The sequence below is a fragment of the Phyllopteryx taeniolatus genome, chromosome 21 (genome assembly GCF_024500385.1).
Source record: "Phyllopteryx taeniolatus isolate TA_2022b chromosome 21, UOR_Ptae_1.2, whole genome shotgun sequence".
Classification (NCBI taxonomy): Eukaryota; Metazoa; Chordata; class Actinopteri; order Syngnathiformes; family Syngnathidae; genus Phyllopteryx; species Phyllopteryx taeniolatus.
The window spans coordinates 11,191,141-11,211,356 of NC_084522.1; the positions used below are offsets into that span (position 1 = coordinate 11,191,141).

The 20,216-nt window shown below is 41.0% G+C and overlaps 1 long non-coding RNA gene across 1 annotated transcript; it reads left to right on the plus strand.

The window, feature by feature from the left end:
* The first annotated feature begins 2,390 nt into the window (after positions 1-2,390).
* Positions 2,391-16,686, plus strand: LOC133471523 (uncharacterized). Its single transcript, XR_009786232.1, has 3 exons — positions 2,391-2,469; positions 6,126-6,298; positions 16,518-16,686. It is a non-coding gene; the product is annotated as an uncharacterized LOC133471523 (long non-coding RNA).
* The last annotated feature ends 3,530 nt before the right edge of the window (positions 16,687-20,216 follow it).

Sequence of the window (20,216 nt, forward strand, 5' to 3'; positions counted from 1 at the left end):
CGAAATTAGCTGGGTTTGGCTCCAGCACGCCCACGACCTTAGTGAGGATTAAGCGGTACAGAAAATGGATGGATGGATGGATGGGTTTATTTGAATAATTCAATGGTAATGAATTCAATATTGTAATTGCATTATTTATAATGAATTTTCTTGTAAATAATAAAATTAAATGTACAGTGAAGCCTGCATATTTTCGGTTTGTCATTCGTAAATTCGTCTATTCAAGGATTTTTATTTTTTGAACTTAGCCACCACTGTAAAACTCACCTATTAGCTGCTTTTATGCATCATCTGGTGGGATCTTGGTGCCCAGTAAGTGTTCAAGTGAGTTGAGGAGCTTCATTTAAAATAAAGTAGTCCGCTGCCGCCATCTTGGGGCATCTTTAGGAAATTACAATAAAATTATCAAACTTTTTTGGGGGGAGGCACATCAATGACATTTATTCATAACCCAATTAATTTCTTTTTAATTAACCAATTTTAGTTTAAAAATACTGCTACATCAATACAACAAATATTAAAGGGCTCTTGACTATGTAAATGCTCGACGGCCCGTGGGTCCTACGTTGCCCACCTCTGTCCTAGGCCATCTCTTCTTTCCAGGTCTCCAGACCTCATGTTTGTGTCTGCGGACTGAATGTGCTGAGGGCTTTTTTTTTTTTTTCTTCCATCAATGACATTTTCAGGCTGTCAAGGGGAATGTGGAAGTGGGTGAGCACAAACAGCCTCACAAGCACGGAACAGGGTCACATTATCTTCAAAGCCCGTCACCTTCAGCGTGATATGACTCAGGCCTAAAAAAAAAAAGAAAGACAGACATCTAACATTCCTGAGCCCATTCCACAAGGTACAATAACTTCCTAGAATTCTTCGACCCTCGACAGCGGAGCCAGGGCACATCCTGTTGTCCACGCAGCACTTCCTGCGAATGCCGCTCGCTCAGTCTTCCGCGTTGCCATGGCCACCTGAAAAACATTGTAACTTGCCTTGCGCACAAAACCGTAATGCTGGCAAGACTGCAGAGTGCAACGACCTGGCAGGAGACCCAAAGAGACACTAGGTGGGGATCAATTAGCTAATGTGTGTTTTATTAGTGCAAAAACATCCTACAGTAGCTGAAATGTAGAGCTTTGCAATCTAATGTATTATTATTGTGCACTTATTCATACATCCAGCTGTCTCCTGTTGTTTTCGGAAGGAGCCATGTTAGGTAATTTTCGGACTTGCAATAGGAGTTTCCTGTTTTGTTTTTGTTTGTTTGTTGCCAGCTTCAATAGAGTAATTCCTGAGTTCATCACCACATTGTTAGAGAAAGAGAGAAAGAAGGTTCTCTTTTGTACAAAATCAGAATCAGAACTCTCCAGAAGGCTACAAACCAGAGCTAACAGAGACAGAAGGAAGAGCTGTTAAATGAAATGTTTAGCAGGTTGTAGCATGTGTCCTAAGTGATGGACGATTTTATGACTTTTGCCAAGTAGATGTCTTGTTTGGTTGCTAGTTCTCAGAATTATGTCTATTTACCTAATTTCCAGGAAAGATTGCTGAGCACAAAGTATCGGGACCAGATGCCCGGAACCCTAAACAGGATTAGTGGTATAGAAAATAGTTGGATGGATGGACTTGTACGGATAACAGTTTTTTGATTACGCTGTGCATGGATTTTCACAAGAATCATGTTGTTCAGCCTTGCGTTCATTCTGAGCGCCATTCTAATTTGAATAGTTGAACATGTGCAGTAATTCAATAAGTCAGCTCACGTGAGACCCCAATGAGGACAAGTGCTGTAGAAAATGGATGGATGGATGCATGGCGCAGTGATGTTTCCAACCTAAATGGGATATGGATCAGCAGCCACTTGGAATAGAGAAAGATGGACAAAAGCGATTGTGCCCTGTGACATCATGCATCAGAAAGGTGATACTGGCTCACCTACCGCTGTAGTTGACTCATTTGCCAAAACTAGTAAACATGGAGGTTAGCTGGAATGTTAAGACCCTTATTTGGCGATGCGGCATCGTCCGCCTAGCGGGGCGGTCCGTTGTTGGACAGTTCTGACTGAACATCACAGACATTCCTTAGTGATGAGTCAGAGGCAATCAGTTATTCAGTGGAAAAATACGCACATTTAAAGAAGACGAGGGTGTTTGTGACTGTTTGGTTTCTATAGAACGAATCCCCTATTTTGTCATTCCTGTTAGATTTCACAGGCTTTCAATATCAGATGGCACAACGGATGCCGATTATTATCCGAGTAACCCCCATGCGACCAACCCTAAATAAATGTCAACAGCATTACAGTGCTGCAACAGGAACATCCATACAGCTTCTACTTTACTGATTGTTCTCATTTGCATCGCAGGTGAGCTGGAGCCTATTCCAACTAATGTTGGGTGAGAGTCGGGGTACACCCTGGACTGGTTGACAATGTCACAGAGCACAATCAGTGACGTACGCCGAGCTTCATGGCAGGTGGGTATTAGAATTTATGAGCCAAACAGAGTGGCGTGGCAACCCGACTTCAAAAGCTAGTAAAACAACAACAACAACAAGCAGCATTCTGAGCACACATAATTAGCCATAATGAGCATTGCATTTCCAGCGGTTTAGAGAGAACGTATTACCCAACGCAATACGCTATATGCAGAACGTCATTATGACCAAACATGACTGGTTTGATGATTGTTTTGAAGCCGAACATGCAAAAAAAAAAAAAAAAAGGTTTTCTTATGGCTGGTGTCTTCGGACAAAAAATAAATACATGTATATCATTTGTTTATACAAATACGCATTTATTATATCCATCCATCCATTTTCTGAGCCGCTTCGCCTCACAAGGGTCGCGGCCGTGCTGGAGCCTATCCCAGCTGTCATCGGGCAGGAGGCGGGGTACACCCTGAACTGGTTGCCAGCCAATCGCAGGGCACATACAAACAAACAACCAGTTGCACTCACATTCACAACTACGGGCAATTTAGAGTTGTCAATCAACCTAGCATGTATGTTTTTGGGATGTGGGAGGAAACCGGAGTGCCCGGAGAAAACCCGCGCAGGCACGGGGAGAACATGCAAACTCCACACAGGCGGGGCCGGGGATTGAACCCCGGTCCTCAGAACTGCGAGGCAGACGCTCTAACCAGTCGGTCACCGTTCCCCCGCGTGTATTATATGATATTTGTAAATACAAACAAAGCCTGAACATCGAATATAGTAATCTTTGGTAGCTGTGTTGTGACATCTTGTGTTTCAAAAAGACATAGTAGACGTTTAAACATGTCAGTCATGGGAGGCAGCACCACTGGCTACATCATCCAGTCTTTATGTACTGGTTTGGCTACATGTCATGCATACAGTACATATCATTCTACATATAAGTTCTCGCAGTGGCGGGCTGCACATTTGGTACCTGGGGACTTATTACGTCACAAGTATAGAAACCATCAACATTATTCAAAATGCAAATGATAACAGCACTCAACTGTGCCAAGTACATCATCTGGAGCGTTTCAGAATCACAATCCATCTGATAACATGACAGAAACATAAAAGAAAAAGTTTAAATAAAATACCTAGAAGTTTAAAGAAAATCCATCATTGCCTTGTGAGGCCATTGGCCAACACGACTGTTGTGAAGGTCTCAGCAGATCATGTTGACATAGCAACACAGAGAAGCTGAAATGTGATTGGAGGAAAAAAATACACACACGAATTGGAAGCACTACAACCAAGTGAAACACCAAAAAATTGAAAATAAATTGTCTGGAATATATGATTGTAAATTCCTAGCTCAAATATTAGAATTTAGGTCAGTACTTTGATAGCGTTTAGGCCAGCATTGAAGGTCTTGCTATCCCTGACCACACCCCCCACTGAGTTTTAGGTTGTGTTGTGACATATTGAAACTGACGCTGTGTGTTCACTGTTCCGTCATTCTTCTAAATATAGACCACACTATCGTGATCAACAGAACTTTCTTAGGTGTCCGGCCTCGCTCCTACTCTTCAAGGCTCGTCAACCGTCACTTAAATATGCTGTGATCTTCTAAGTGCCACCCACTGTGGGGCAACGTGTACGGAATTTTGCTTCATGTCAGCGGCTGTCGGTCCGTCTTCACTCGATCGGTAACTGTGCGAGCCCATATGTGATGTCACTGTGTGGGAGTTTTTTTTCCCCCCAGCGAAAACTCCAGCGCGCAGTGTCATTAATACAGCTGCTATCAGGGGATTGAGTGTGTGCTGTCTAGGGAACGGAGCGGTCCAATCAGAACCTCCCAAAGGTGTTCGGTGAGGAGTGCAGATGAGCAGAGCTCAACCGAGATTAGGATGTCCATCAAGGAGTTCATGGTTGCTGCATGTTGTGCTGCAATTATCGTTATGAACTAAAGTGAAAAGGCCAAAACCACTGGAAAACTGTTAAACGTCACTTTGTTCCTACTAATGAAATTTTAGACGAATGAAGATTGTTATCTGTACGCAGTAATTCTATCGTAATTATGTCCTCTTCAGCTTAATCATCTAAAGTGATTCTTTCAGAGGGGATGATGTGTATTTAGCCTCGCAATATTGAATATACGTCCTCAAGCTCTATAGGAATCGAATATAAAATTTAGATGTCTTCAAATTTCAGCTAAACATATTAGAGTACTGAGTATGTACTCGATCAAAAACTATGAGAATCATTCTATTAAAACTTTAATAAGAATAAAATATAAGAGTCTGTCACATATTCAAACATTAAATTATAAAATTTTAATGGATTTAATTTAGTAGTAGCAGTAGTACTAATGTAATTTTAATATAATGTATCCATCCATTTTCTATAGTGTTTGTCCTCATTAGGTTTGAGTGAGAGGCGGGGTACACCCTCGACTGGTTGACAATCACAGGACTAGTGTAATGACATGTAAACAAACAAACAAACAAACGCCACTGCCTCTTTTATTCCAGGCATCTACTCCAAGCTGTTTATGACATCACATACAGTATCACGCTTGTATGCTTGTATGTGCGCTCCTTGAACTGAAATTTGAGGTCAGACAAAACATCTTACACCAAGCAGACTGTTTTTTCAGATTTTAATTTACATGAAGGATATTGCAGGATGTTGGATGGTGACTCCAGTGTTCATTCGCCTGATTTTAGTGCACAGTGTGGGTTCAGTTCCCACTCAGGGAAGTTATGAATGTGAATGTGAGTGGTTGTCTGTCTCTACGTGCGCTGTGATTGACTGTTGATCAGTCCAGGGTTGTAGCCTCTCGCCTGAAGTCGGCTGGCATAGGTTCCAGCTCCCCATCCCTGAACAGGATGAGCAGCAGAGAGAATGGATGGATGGATGAATTGCAATCAATATACGGAGCATGTATGAAGACTCATAAGCGCTTGCCATGTATTTCACTGTAGCAAGTAAAAAGCTGCCTTGCACACACAAACTTGAACTTCAGAAGGGCTAATGATCATTTCAAATACTGGAATGCATATAAACTTGAAAAGCTATTGCAACCACTTTCTGCCTTGGCACATAATGTTATACGAGGGGCAGTCAAAAAGTAATGAGACCAATTTAATTCAACCTACTAATAAGTGATTTTCTGTTCAGAAATTTTCACGGTTTGTACTTTAAATATTTGTTTGAAGGCTTACTTAAACTTACTTAACTGCTTTGATTGACCTTCATGACAGGCAATGGAGCTCGTGAAGTCAACAGTTCCTTTGGCTAGACAACCATAACCCATCGGCCGTACTCGTCCGATGTGGCACCATCTGATTTTTGGACCTTTAAAAGTAGGAGTTAGGGGTCGGCACTTCTCTGACGATGAACAAATTAAGCAAGCTGTAAAAAAAAAAAAAAGCGCAGCCTACTAAATATAATGAGGCTGGCAATCATGCCGTTGTTAATCGATGTCACAGTCAATGTTGAGAAAAAGGGAGATTATATTGAAAAGTAGCGACGTAATCCCCACTTTTTGGGTTTTATTTCTAAGTACATATTGCCTCTCTATTGCAATAAATAAAGCAAGAGCAAAATCATGCTAAGTCAAAATTGCAAAAGTGCACAGGTTTTGCAGGGAGTTTCTATTCCTCCACTTTCTTCTTAAATATACTTCTAATCGTGAGTTTACTTCTCTGCAGGGCAAAGGAGAGCATTTCTCAGGCCCAGATGATGTTTACCAAGGGTTCAGCTCCACGACATCGTATCCCAAAAGGCATTTTCATGCTGTATGACAAAGAAGTGGAAAATGTCAGAGCGGAACTGGTTTCCGCAGTCTGGAAGTCGCCGCCTGCCGTTGCCGCACATGGAGCAGGTAATGTATGTTGCCCTGGTTGCCTGGTTTGTTTTCAAACACTTATGCTTCATTATAATAGCATGACTTCCTTCAGATTGACACTGACAGAACATTCATTTTAATGACTAGTGAAATTGTCTTCATTTTGAGGCGTGAACTCAGCCCAAAACAACTCTCACACACCGGTACACTACTGTGAGATTCAATGCAGCAGCAAAACAAGCTTACACTACTGTCAGATTAGTTTTGTAATGGTTTCAGTTTGTAGTGGTGAAGGATGAATGCAGAAGAAAGAGGACAAAAAAAATCTGAAACACTTATCAATATAATGTCGTAAAGTTGTACAACCCCTGCAAAGGACAATCACAATGACAAATGTGTTATTGTCAACTTAATACAGAAACTGAGCAATGTTCATATTCGTATCTCATAAAGTTCTTGTAGGGGATTTTGCAGGTGTGTGCAATGCAGTGATTCGCCAACCGTTGTGGCATTAGTGTTCCGTGAGAGACCACCAGGTGTGCCCCGGGAAATGATCCAATTTCACTTAATTGGTCTCAGTGTCTTTCTTTCTTCACCTCCTGCAACAATATCAGCTTTGTGTTCAACTAAACAGATTGAACACTAAATCATACATTTATGAGTAAATGTCATTATCTACCATTTTTGCCGTCATCCTTTACCTCGTCTTGTCCTGTTAAGCTCATGACTCATTTGCTGCATGCAAATACAGCAAAATGAGCGTGTTGTTGAATGCTGCGGTAAAACTTGCATTAAAACACTATTGTTCTCTGGTTACCGCATGTTTCCAGTCATCCAATATACATTGCGGCTCTCCAGTTAAGCTCACATAAATGTTTTGAAGTGTGTGCCGCAGCTCCAGTAATCGCATCGAGTCATTGCGTGGCATTGGAACATATTCCAGCTGTCAACAGTTTTGCACCAAGAATAAACCTAACCTAACCTAACCTAACCTAACCTAACCTAACCTATCCTATCCACTAACCCTAACCTACTATTCCACGGTGCCACACTAGAAAAACCTTATAATTTCAAAAGCATAAAAAATATATTTGTTCATTTTCGTGAACCCACTAAAAGTGATCTAATATTTACTTTAGTTGTCAGGGTCCTGTGTGGAATGTCTCATTTAACGTGTCTTTTTGTTTTCATCCGAAATAAGATTTGCAATCTGAGTTGTACAAATTAACCATTTGAAAAACATGAGGAAGTGAGAACAGGAGGAACAGGAAGTAAACCTGTGCTGTTGCTTTGGTGTCTAAAATGCACCACGACAGGAGGTGTAATTGGTTGTTCCCATAGCAACCATTTTAGTGCAACTATCAGCCGAATAATTACGGTAGCACTCCGATCACAAGCATCAAATCCGACAAATACCTGTCATCCAGTCATAATAACCTATTGCACTTCCTCACTTTGATTGCGGACTCCATGATAAAAGGCGACGGCGTGGGTGTTGAAATTCAATCGAGCAAGGAAAATACTTAAAATGACATTGTTTGCTTTGGACGAACTCACTCATTTTTCACAGTCACCGTGCTGTTTTCATGTGTACGTTCCATTTTGTTTTCTATTCAGACAGTTATTCTCCTTGTAGTCACTTCCGCACAACAGGTTTGTTGTTGTGATTTCTGGGGAACCTCTCATGAGGAGTGGTGGGAATGTTGCTTTGGCTCATAAACCAAAGTCCTCGGGGCATCAAAGTTCACAGAGAATGAATTCCCTCAAATGACAGCGCAGAGTGATTTTATGATCTTAAGGATTTCAAAAGCTGTTTGTGTTGCGGGATTGGAGTTGTCACGTGTGGGGTCTTTACGACATGGGCTCTGGCGCTTGAATTGAAATGAACTGAAATCATTTTTGAAATGAATATTACAACAGTCCAAATTGGTTGCCATATTCTTGGGAAAAAGCTTTTAGAATGGCACTTGGGTGCAGGTAAACGATACACTTCGTTAGCCACATTACAGTACATATACACCATCTACTAAACATTTAAAAATGTTGCAATTAATAACCAATACTAACAGACAATCATCTGTTTATTTTTTCTCTCTCCCAAGATTCTTGAAGAAGCAGTTGGCCAAACACTGGTGAAAGTTACTCTATGTCCTTCATGGATCAGTCAGTTTTGTGTCTGTATTGCTCTTGATAGACATTAGTAAATCTTTCAAAGTGATTATTATTTTCATTTGAAGTTGTTTAAAACTGTGCTACACTACGAAGATGGAGGTTTGCAGTATATTGGCATTACGGGACCGTATTCAGCTACATGAAAGATGCACAATATTAAAAACATCCAAGTATGATACAGTGAGGCCAGAAAGCAAATGTGATGCACATTTAGAGTCTTGGGTGAAACTAAAATGCATGTTTTTGGAATGTGGGAGGAAGCAGGAGTACCTGGAGACTACCAAAACGAGTACATCAGACCTGAGGCAGACGTGCTAACCAGTAGACCACCGTGCTACCCATATTGCATATTTCATTAATAATTTTATTGTTCAAAACAATGTAACTTTCGGCTGCGGGACCCCACACAGTGTAATTTAGTTCAACCAGAATGACCGTTCAAATAAATCATTATCGTAGTCAAAACTTGCAAGGCTTTAAAAAAACAAAAAAAACAAAAAAAGGCATCAAATCAATCACAATGAAAAATTATGATTGACATCCAAATTCTGCTTTTAGCATTTGCAAGATGCATCTTGCTGTATACTTTTCATTTTGTCGACCCTTCACTCACAAGTAAGCCTATTATGCAAGAGATGTTATCAGTATTTAAAACCATTAATCTATGTTTGTGACGATTAAAAGGCCTTGCGGTGCAAGTCGGTGCAAACCAAGAGCATGTTTGCTTGGTTCAGAAGATTCATTTTGCTTTCCATGATCTCACAGAGTGTGCAGTGCCGTAAGACTGCACTAGCACCTGCAGAGCATACCAGTGTACATTTTATGGTCATCACGTGGCCTTATTTAACCACACAAAAACATTTTTTTTTCTTTTTACATTTTTCACGTTTTCTACTCAGAAGGACCATTAAGGCAAAAATACTTTTAGAGTCTTATTGGAAGTGAGTTGTGTGCAAAACAGTGAAGAGGACATTTTTCTTGAAAATTCATGTCGCGTCTCTTGCGTGCGTGTGTGAGGGCGTTCACGTCTCAGGGCTTAACAAGAGACGTCATTCCAGGAGTTGTTGTCTTATGTTTTCCATAACATCAAAGCTATCTGAAGACTATGAGAAGGACAAAATGGCTGTCAATCAGTGCGACAGATGAGTGTCACAATGTGCATGCTGCCGACTCCTCATGTTGTGGAACAAAAGATTTAAGCTTCCATTGCACTGGTCACCAAACTTTTTCAATCTGACAACTACTTCTTAGGTACTGATTAATGTGAAGGCCCACCAGTTTTATACAGACTTCTGAAATAACACATTTTCTAGAAATTATGTTATTAATAATTAATGATGTTCACCCAAATGAAATAATTGCTGATAAGGTTTTCTATGGGCATCATGACATGTAAATCATTGGCATCTGTAATGGGAATCTGCAGTCTTCAAGGATTTGGCTATGAAAATTTGAAATGAGAGGTTATTGATGTCAAGGGAGAATGACATCTATGTTGTTCAAAGATTTCTCTATTTGAGGGAGGAGCTAAGGTTGCTGTTGGTAAAAAGTAACTGAGAGCTTCACGGCCGCATGCGTATGTTTTTGCTTGTATTAGTATCTTACTGAAAGTTTAACAGGAAAATAACTCAACGCACATTTAAAATGGGCCCTCTGTTTTAATGTTTATTGATACTATTCCTCTATTAATAGGTGAATTAATAAAACATAACAACATGTTAATTTACCGGCCCGATCATTGCATGTCTCATATCAAAATTCTATATGTATTTTTTTGTTTTGTTTGCAACATCAGGATCATCTTCCATCACCGAAGATGATGTACAGCCATCTACCGCCACAGCTCATGTATCTTATTATTCCGATAAGGTTCCCCCAATTATTTTACCCTTTTGTGCAATGCAAGAGTTTATTTTATGATTTTTTTAATTCAGTTTTTTTCCTTAATTCTAAATATTCTTTACTGTTGCTGTCGTTTTAGTTTATAATTCAATGCATTTTAAAGAAAGATAAATATGGTCCAGTCCGGTGTGCTTTTTCATCGGTGTCTGTATGTAAGTTGGGGGATGTTGTGGGGCGGGGGGGGGGGGGGGGGGGGGGGGGGGGGGTTTCGGCGGGGGGGGGGGGGGGTCACTAAACGAGGGCATAGGGTTAGAGGGCAAAGTATAGTAGAGTTCAAAACCACAACATGCGTAACATCACGTGAGACATCAGCATATCCCACAAGACAAGTGTGTTTAGCATTTTGTGATTGTGTTTCTTCTTTCTTGTGATGCCACCACAGAAGGGTACTTACTGGTGATGGCAAGGAGGAACAGTGTGATGATAACCATATAACTCGAAATGATCAAAAAAATAAGCAGATGATAGTTACGGGTGAGTACACGATTTATCATTTTTACATTTTATATGGAAAGCTCTCTGTGCAGCACGGTGCTAGTGTTTAGCATGGCTGCCTCAGTTCTGAGATTCCAGGTTTGAATCTCGATCCGGTGATGCATCAATATTTAATATAAACAGCGGTTCATTTTTTGGGGTATTATTTTACACCTGTGTGAAGATTACAGTACATGGAATATGAACGTGACCAGCGCCCTGAAACAGAATGTACATGATCTGATAGGCTCCACCATACGTGTGAGTTTACAGTGGTTGGATATTATTAGGTTTATTCATTACCGGTACTTTTATGAGGCAACTTGCGACCCTTCGGTTCCACATTGAGACAGGTTCTTATCTGCTGTGCTGCAGGGGCTTCTGTGTGGTTCCTGTTATTGCGGTCCCTCCGTGCTCAGGCTCAAATGTGCACCCGCGCCGGCTGCGGCCTCACTGCTGCCTGTTTCACTGCCTGGCAATTCAGATTGTTTCAGCCCGATGGCAAGAAATAAGAATTGTTTGTTATTACAATGCCATTCCACAGCGGCTTGAGCGTGTGTTGTTTTGACTCTGAGAACAATCAGCTGTTGCAATAATGCAGTCTGCCTCCGTGCCTGCTTGGCTCACCTCCTCCCCTCAGTTTGTTTTCTGCGGCGATTCCTCAAAAATGCCAAGTTCACAGTCTGAACTTTTACTGGAACACAGGAAAGACCGCTGAATGTCATGTTTTCATCAAATTGATCAAGAACATTTCCTGTTGCTTTAATAGGATCAAGTCTGATGTAATTTGATGGTGACTAAAGTACTGCCTGTAGATGCAGTGTTGAAGTGAAGTTTGTTGAAGGTAATGGAATACAATCATTTTGAACCGAATGACACAAAGCATTTCATTCTCCTGTATGTCACTATAACTACAGATAGTTGAACCAAAATACAGGAAAATGAAATGGGGGTGGGGGTGGGGGAGTGAAATTGGATCATTTCCCGTGGGACAACTGATGATCTCTCTCTTTACAGTTGTTGGGAATCACTGCACAAACCAACCAAACCATTAGGTACACTTGTATAACTTAATGAGCTCTCAATTAATTCTCTGTTATCAAACAAATCTGCCCTAGTACATTCTGCACGTGTTACAACAGCGTGGCTTCGTAGTAAAAGAGTGCGGGTACGAGACTGGCCTGCCTGCAGTCCAGACCTGTCTCCCATTGAAAATGTGTGGCGCATTATGAAGCATAAAATACAACAACGGAGACCCCGGACTGTTGAACAGCTGAAGCTGTACATCAAGCAAGAATGGGAAAGAATTCCACCTACAAAGCTTCAACGATTAGTGTCCTCAGTTCCCAGACGTTTATTGAATGTTGTTAAAAGCAAAGGTGATGTAACACAGTGGTAAACATGACCCTGTCCCAGGGACATGTTTGGAACGTGTTACAGCCATAAAATTCCAAGTTCATGATTATTTGCTAAAAACAATACAGTTGATCAGTTTGAACGTTTAAAAATCTTGTCTTTGTAGTGTATTCAGTTAAATCTAGGTTGAACATGATTTGCAAATCATTGTATTCTGTTTGTATTTATGTTTAACACAACGCCCCAACTTCATTGGAATTGGGGTTGTACAACCAAAAGCTAGATTTTAATAACATATTTCAGAGAAGAAGAATTCTTTGCTTTGAATTAAAATTGGAAGTATTGATTTGCAAGAGAATCATCTTTGAAGCAAAGCCTCCATTGAAAATTTACTTTAGAGTCTAATTACTTGTTATTGATGTACCCAAAAACCAAATCAGAGTCTGGGAAACAACTGTACAACAAAAGATGCATAAAGGATCGCACAACAGATTGTAAATGCATCAAATAGTTGAAGTGTTATAAAACTTGACCTATGGCACTTTGATGCTACGCTTTTAAATCATGAACGCTTCCATTCCCATTTCAGCACCACTTGCTCTTTGGAAAGTTTTGGAGTGAACAACAGGAAGCAATGCTGCATGTTATTGGAATTTGGCTAAGTTGCACTTTGAAAACAAGATAAGACTCAAAAGCTGTGACCAGCTAATCTAAAATGGAAAACTACTTAATGATTACCTGAGATGCTTTTTCAGCTTCTTTTAACTTTCCATTCATTTTACCCAAATAACGTGGGAGGGAGGTGGGGGTGTTAGGTGGACGCTGGAAAGAGGGGAGTCTCTTCTTTCAAAAGAGCCCGAGAACAAAACAGGAAACCATCCCGTTGTTTTGGTTCATGGGCGCTACAAGTGTTTGGAATTTCGAGGAGGTGAATTCACATGTTTATGCTCACGTCTGCGCTCAGGTCGGAGCATGCACACACAAACATTTCCATGCACACAAGCGCGCCACATTCAATCGCACACAAACACGCGTGGAGAGAATGTCTGGCATGCCTTGATAAGCGGAGACATGAAGCCCGAGAGCCCCCCGTGGATGTTATGAGGAGCGATGGCTGAATAGACTAAATAGCTGCCATGCTGCATCGCTAACCTTGGTTGAATCTGGGCTTGAGTTCTTAAAGAAATGTTGATGCTTGGGTCTTCATGATTTTGGCTTAGCGGGTTGAAAAGCATCATGACCCCTCTCGAGCACATAAACGTTACACAGTGACATCGGCTAGTTTATCAGTCATGTTTGCGAATTCAGTGAGATTTTGGAAATCTCAAAGAAGCAAAGAGTGGCTTCTTGGAAATTGTGTATGTCTTATCGTCTACACACGGCATAACAGACGTTTAAAAAGATGTCAGTGGCTCACTGTGGCAAAAATACTGGAGAAAAAAACGGAGGATTAAAAAGATTTAGAATAAAGACATGAAAGGCCAAGGCAGGGTTATGTTTTCCTTTTGTTCCTTTGAACCCAAACTTTTCTCTAATTACACTTTGTTGGCGTACAGACGTTGTCAGTCAGGTCCAAAGGCATTGACCTCTAACCTGTGGAGAAGTACTTCCAGGTGGTGCCGCTCTTGACACCAGGCAGCGACGTCCTGAGGTTGCACACTCGCGCGCACACACATACACACAGTCATGCTGATCCTAAACAAGCAATGACCTGGCAGCTCAGAAATGTCATGTGACCTGCTCCTCAACTGGGTTTTGTAGGCCATATTGACGATATGATTGCTGATTTTTAAATCATTAAAGAAATCACATCTTGCATTGCACTACTGAATGTTTGAAAAAAAATGACAGGGGCCCAGAATGTTGGAGGAATGACTGTCATAACATCTTCATAAACTTTTTTTTTTCCAGTTTGTTCACCTGCAATTTTGCTGTGTTTGGTTTAACAGGGTCTCGTTGATATTAAGGCAGGATTCACAGCTATACCACAGAACTCGATGAAATGACCAAGTCATCTTAGTTGATATTTTCCACCAGGATTTATTTGTGCCTCCGTCTCTCATTTTGATCGCTTGCATTATTTATTTATTTTTTTGTCATGACATGAAATCCTAAGATAGACAGACTGAATAACTGTTCCAAAGACAAAATGTTTTCACATAATGAAAATGATAGATTTGTGAATGTGAGTCTAAAGTTTATCTGTGCATCCAGCAGAACTCAACTCAAAAGTGCAGCTCTGCTTGACTTTTGGATTTGACATCCCTTGAAAGTGGTTCTGGCTCTTTACCTAGACTAGCTGACAGGTCCTGGGCGGAAAAACTCGGTGTGAGGCATTTATTATGTAAACAAGCACAAGACCCAACTATTTGTATACAAGCAATTTAAAACCCTTTTTTTTTTGGTCCCATGGTACTATATTCACTTTGCTTTCATGTTCGACAGCAAGCAGTTTTTGACCCTTCTTGTCCCAAAGCCACTACCACCACCTACAACAACTACAGGGGGTACGGGGATTTGAACAAATGACCTCTTGATCTGCAGTCAAATGCTCTACCACTGAGGTACACCCCTTGCTACAACATCAATATTGTACAAATGACCATGATCTCACGGGTGGGAATCTGGTATTGCGCTAAACTGGCTCAAGTGCTATTTTCAGGACAGGATTTACTATGCTGAAATTGGTGACTGTCTCCGACCAAATGGCTATGACCTATGATGTTCCCCAGGGGTCAGTCCTGGTTCCCTTATTGTCCAATCTGTACACGCTTCCATTTGTCCAGCAAATATGCAGCTATAGTGTCCTACCACTACGATTCTGATGACACTCAGATTTACGGTTCACTGACGGAAGGCGAAGATGGTCCTGCATGGTCCCTCTGTCACGGCATCAAACAGTTCAGAGTGTGGATGCAAAACAATTTCAGACTGAACTGAAATCACAGTTACATCTGTGGCCCACAGAACCAAGGAGAAAGTCACTTTGAGACGCTCTTCAGAACGGAATGAACAGGTTATATTGCACTCATCGAAGGAATGGTGCCTAATCCTGATTTAAAGAGACTAATCCATGCGTTTGTCTCTAGCAGGTTAGACAATTGTAACAGCCTGCTCACTGGGCTCTCTAAATCAGCTATAAGACAGCTGCAGCACATCCAGAATGCTGCCGCTTGAGTGCGAGTCCCTACTAGAACCAAAACATCTCACCATATTAGCCCAATACTCAAGTCCCTGCAAAATCGCTCAGAGGATAGCCTTTAAAACAGCTCTGCTTGTGTACAAGTTTCTTCATGGTCTAGCAGCAAAGTACCTCTCTGACGTGTTAGAGCCATATATGAACCTTCTGAGCCTCGGAGAAACCTTAGAGTCCAGAGTCAGAACGAAACACAGTGAGGCTGTGTTTCACTTGCTGCAAAAATATAGAATAATTTTCCAGAAGATGTGAGACAGACCTCAACTCTGACAATGTTCAAATCCATTGCTGTGTGATGTATTTGTAGTCTTGAATATTGTGCGTTATACTAGTTGCAAGTGTGCAGCAAGTCAATACTAGCAAATGGAGTCCTTTAAGAACTACCTTATATGTACCTAGTTCAATGATATAACATTCAGGAATAGATGCGTAGCTTTATGCAGAGTAGTTATTCCAATCCATTCTCTTATCAACTCTTCAAATCTTATTATGCAGATACTGTTAAGCCACTTGCGCGTTTAGAGAAGCACAAGCTGCTTCTGCTTGTTTCGCAATCAACTCCTTCTACATTGGGATACTAGTATTATATCATATATGAAATAGCAGTGCCAAAAGATTACCAGTTTTCTGAAACAAAATATTCTCCTTGTCACATTGAAGCACAAAGACTGGCGTGTGTTGCATCAGCGAAACTGCAAAGAAATCGTTGCTCCTTGGTCCAGTGCTTAGGAATGTTGGTGTGTGAACTAGAGAAGTCTCTTATGAGCACAGGGACCATTAATGAGAGGAATTTGCTGTTTTACAATTCTTTACAGGTGCCAATGAGCATACTTACGAGTATGAGTAACCTTCCCCAAGGAGACTATGGTGGTCCAGATAGCACGCGAGTCTTAGTTATGTCCTTCTTTCTGTGCTTCCACCGGAGCCCTCCCAGCTTGTCTGTGAAACATGAAACTGTAGTTAGCCGTGCAATAACTGGTACGTGTCAATCACATAGTCAACACAGTCGTGTCCAACATGCCATCTTTGAAGGGAAGCAAGTTCGACTATGAGTACAAATGTGTTGAATGCTTGAGATGGGCATACAGTTCCATCCTCTATTGTCAGCTGAGTTCGCTCATCCTAAACCACATTTCATGGATTTTTTTTTTCTAGGAATTCCGGGAGGTCTGTCACCTGCACAAACGAGTGAACTGAATACAACAGTATGAGGAAGAGAATTCTGTTCATTTGTTTGGTGCTGAATGAATGATGCCAGGTGCCTCCTGCACTGGACAGACCCCACAAGCTGTTCGGGTCCAGTTCCATCCTGTTTACTCCATCATTTCTGTCCTCACATTCAACCTGTTTATGTGACAGAAAAGACAATACAAAACAACGTTCCTGTGTTCCAATACTAACGCCTTTCATTCCTCTTCTTGTTTTCTCCCAAGGACTTTTTGAGAAAGTTGAACAGAAATTAGACGTAGAGATCAAGAGGTTCTACTTTTGGCCTACTTTCAAAAGTGATAAGGATCTTCTCTGTCTAAAACACCAGTTGCAACATGATTTTCCGTAGCCTCTCTTTGGTGTTTCATGTTCATATTTTACGCAAGCACGGGGAGAATGCAAATTCCACGCAGGAGGGCCACGGCCGAGTTTCAAACCGAAGGCTTCTTGGCTGTGAGGCAGCCATAGCTAACTAATGCTCCCCTGTACTACTAACTTATCATAAAGGATCCTGAAATACCCCTATCACGACCGACCTATTCATAAATATTCACAGTATATGACCATATTAGCCCAATACTAAAGTCCCTGCAATATCGCTCAGAGAATAGCCTTTAAAACAGCTCTGCTTGTGTACAAGTTTCTTCATGGTATATGCTGTACTGGCATTTCAAATGACAAAAAAGTAAAAGAAAATGAATAAAAAGCATGATAACATGAAGTAGGTGTTAGCTCTTCTGCATCACAGTTGAGCGGTTTCGGCTTTCCTATGCGGAATTGATATGTTCTCCCTGTGCTTGTGTGGCTTTTCTCTGAGTACTCTGGCTCCCTCCGACATTCCACAAAAAATTGTGGTAGGTTAACTGAAAATACTCAAAATGGTCCGTAGCTGTGAAAATGAATGTGAATGTTTATGTGCCCTGCGATTGTGCTGACAACCAGTCCAGGGTGTACCCCACCTCTCACCAAACGTGAGCTGGAATAGGCTCCAGCTCACCCACAATCCTAATGAAGACAAGCGAAGGACAGGAAACCGCAGTCTTAAACTGGGAACTAATTCACACTAAAGGGACCCTTATTCAGCTTATAGATGCTTTACATAATGTTTTTACTTAAACTCTATGTGACTCATGAAGGAAAAGCCAAACTTGACTTATAACATTGTTCAACCGCAAGTATGGGATCATACAAGTTCGAGCTACCTTTTCCGTTACATCTCGGAACAGTTACTTTTGGCAAAATAAGAGCGTTATTCTAACACAAATCCATGTGTATGTATCATATGGTAAAGTACACTCCATCTATTCCCTTTTCTAATGCAATTATCCTCATTAGGGTCACAGGTGAACTGGAGCTAGAGACAATATTCAAACCCTGCCACCCCCCCCCCCCCCCCCCCAAGAAAAAAATCACGCTTTTAGATCGATTCAAATGATTACCGTAAGCTTCTTTTTAACATGTCATTACACATTTTACACGCTGCCCTTGAGCGCATCTTACACAATCAGTCACCTTGCAGACGATCAATCACAAAGACAGCAGATGAGACAGAAATATGCTGAAAAAATGTGGAGCAAACCAGCCAGCAAACACTCAGATGTGCAGATTTTTCCTTACAAGGAATGTTAATTAAGTGCAAGTGTTGATAATGTAGACAGTGTATGACAAATTAATTGGTGACATAACCATTAAGGGATGAAGGGGAGTGAGGCGGTCATTACACCTACAGTACGTTAGCTTGCTTGCTCGTTATTTTAATACTAAAAACAAACCAAACGCTTAGTTTCTGATCAGAATATGTTTGGCCATAGTTTTTTAAAACTTTCATACTACAATATAAATAGCACTTGTGCATTACACATATTTCCTATCTAGGAATCTTAAAGCTGTATTTAATTGCAATACATACAGTAAAATCCATGTTTTGAAATACATGTAATAAGTAAATGATCTGATTTAGTGTTCATATTTTCTTCTTCATACTGTATTTCAATGTGTTATTTGTTATTTATGTCGATGGATAAAATCACGTGTTTACATTAAAGTTCAAAACAAGTGAATTGGACTGCTTATTTATATGCATTTCCGCATGCATTTCACATACACTTATTCTGGTTATGAAATCTAATATATATATATAGGCAATGCTAGTCGTAGTGTCACGTGTTGAGGTTTTAGTGGGCTTCAGAGAATTTTCAGATTTCAAACTGGACCCTTTAAGTTTGGGAATGACCGGGTTCGTGTTTGATTCCAAAGGTTTCCAAAAATGGGCAAAAATCAATCACTCAATCAAAATCGATCAATCAAGCAATCAAAAAAAAGCTGAAATCAGAGGTTTTCAAAGACTTTTTAAAATAATAAATACAATTATGAAATGGTTCAAAAGCTTTCACCTCCATTCCATTTTGTGTCCAATAAACTCGCTGCCAAGAGCCATGTTTTGCAGACTCGCAGCCCATTTACCGTCATCCGACTTTACCTGCATTGAGCTTCAAGATGACCCCAGTACGAAGCCGTCTGTCGACGCCTGCGGCACGGAGCTAATGGAGCAGTTCAAGGGTGTTTTGAGGTGTGTGTGTGTGTGTGCAGGCCCATGGCTTCGGGATTAGCGTGACAGAGAAGCCAATGAGCTGTTTCCTCATATATGACCTGAATGGATGACCTCGCCATTAGCTTTGCAGAAAACCTAAGTGACATGAGGAAGTATTTCATAGGGCGGCCAGAGATCAACTCACTATAACATTTACTGTGGAAGTATGTGTGAGAGAGTATTTGTTTGTTGTTTCAGAAGCATTTTTGAGGGATTTAATCAGCCCACCAGGGGACTGAACCCTATGACCTTTGTGTCCAACTTTGATCTATGAACGTGTTGCCGTGGGGGGGATGTGTGAGGGATAGGTCAAGAATTAGGATCAAGTCAGGCACCTTCTGCCAATTGGAGGTGACACAAACGCACTTGGAAAATGTCTCACGCTTAGTTACCACGCTTTCAGAGGGAGGCCATGAAAAGAGAGGGGAGACACCAGGCGGCCGACAACGACATCAAGCCCAGATGAAGAATGCGGATAGGGGCGTTAGAAATTTTTAGATAACAAATGTCCAGATTGAAATCGTGGATTTCGAGTCTTCTAGCACGTGCTCCCAGGGAGCTGCCCATGAGACACAGCACGGTTGTGTGGAAACCTAGGATCTCCAAGAAACACTATGGCAGTAACACTTTGTTGTTGTTCCTTTGTCAACTCTACTACAATGTTCATTTACCTGTATCACAAAGTTATAGGAACAGTGGTACATTGGAAAAGTTATCCAATTTCCAAAATGTTTGTGAACAATGTCATGTGAAACATTTACAGAGCTCATTCGGAGATGATTGCAAAATCGATGACTGAACTGAAGAGTTGTTTCTGTTAAGTGATGTGTGGTGCTGTTACCGCATTTACTTTGCGTAGCTTTCTACAAAAACATGAATAATTAGGTTAATTGACTGTAAATTGTCCGTAGGTGTGAATGTGAGTGTGAATGCTTGTTTGTCGCTATGTGCCCTGTGATTGACTGGCGATCCGTCCAGGGTGTACATTAAATCTCGCCCAAAATTTGAGCTAGGTGTGAGCTAGAGCACCCTGAGAAAACCCACGCAAGCAGAGG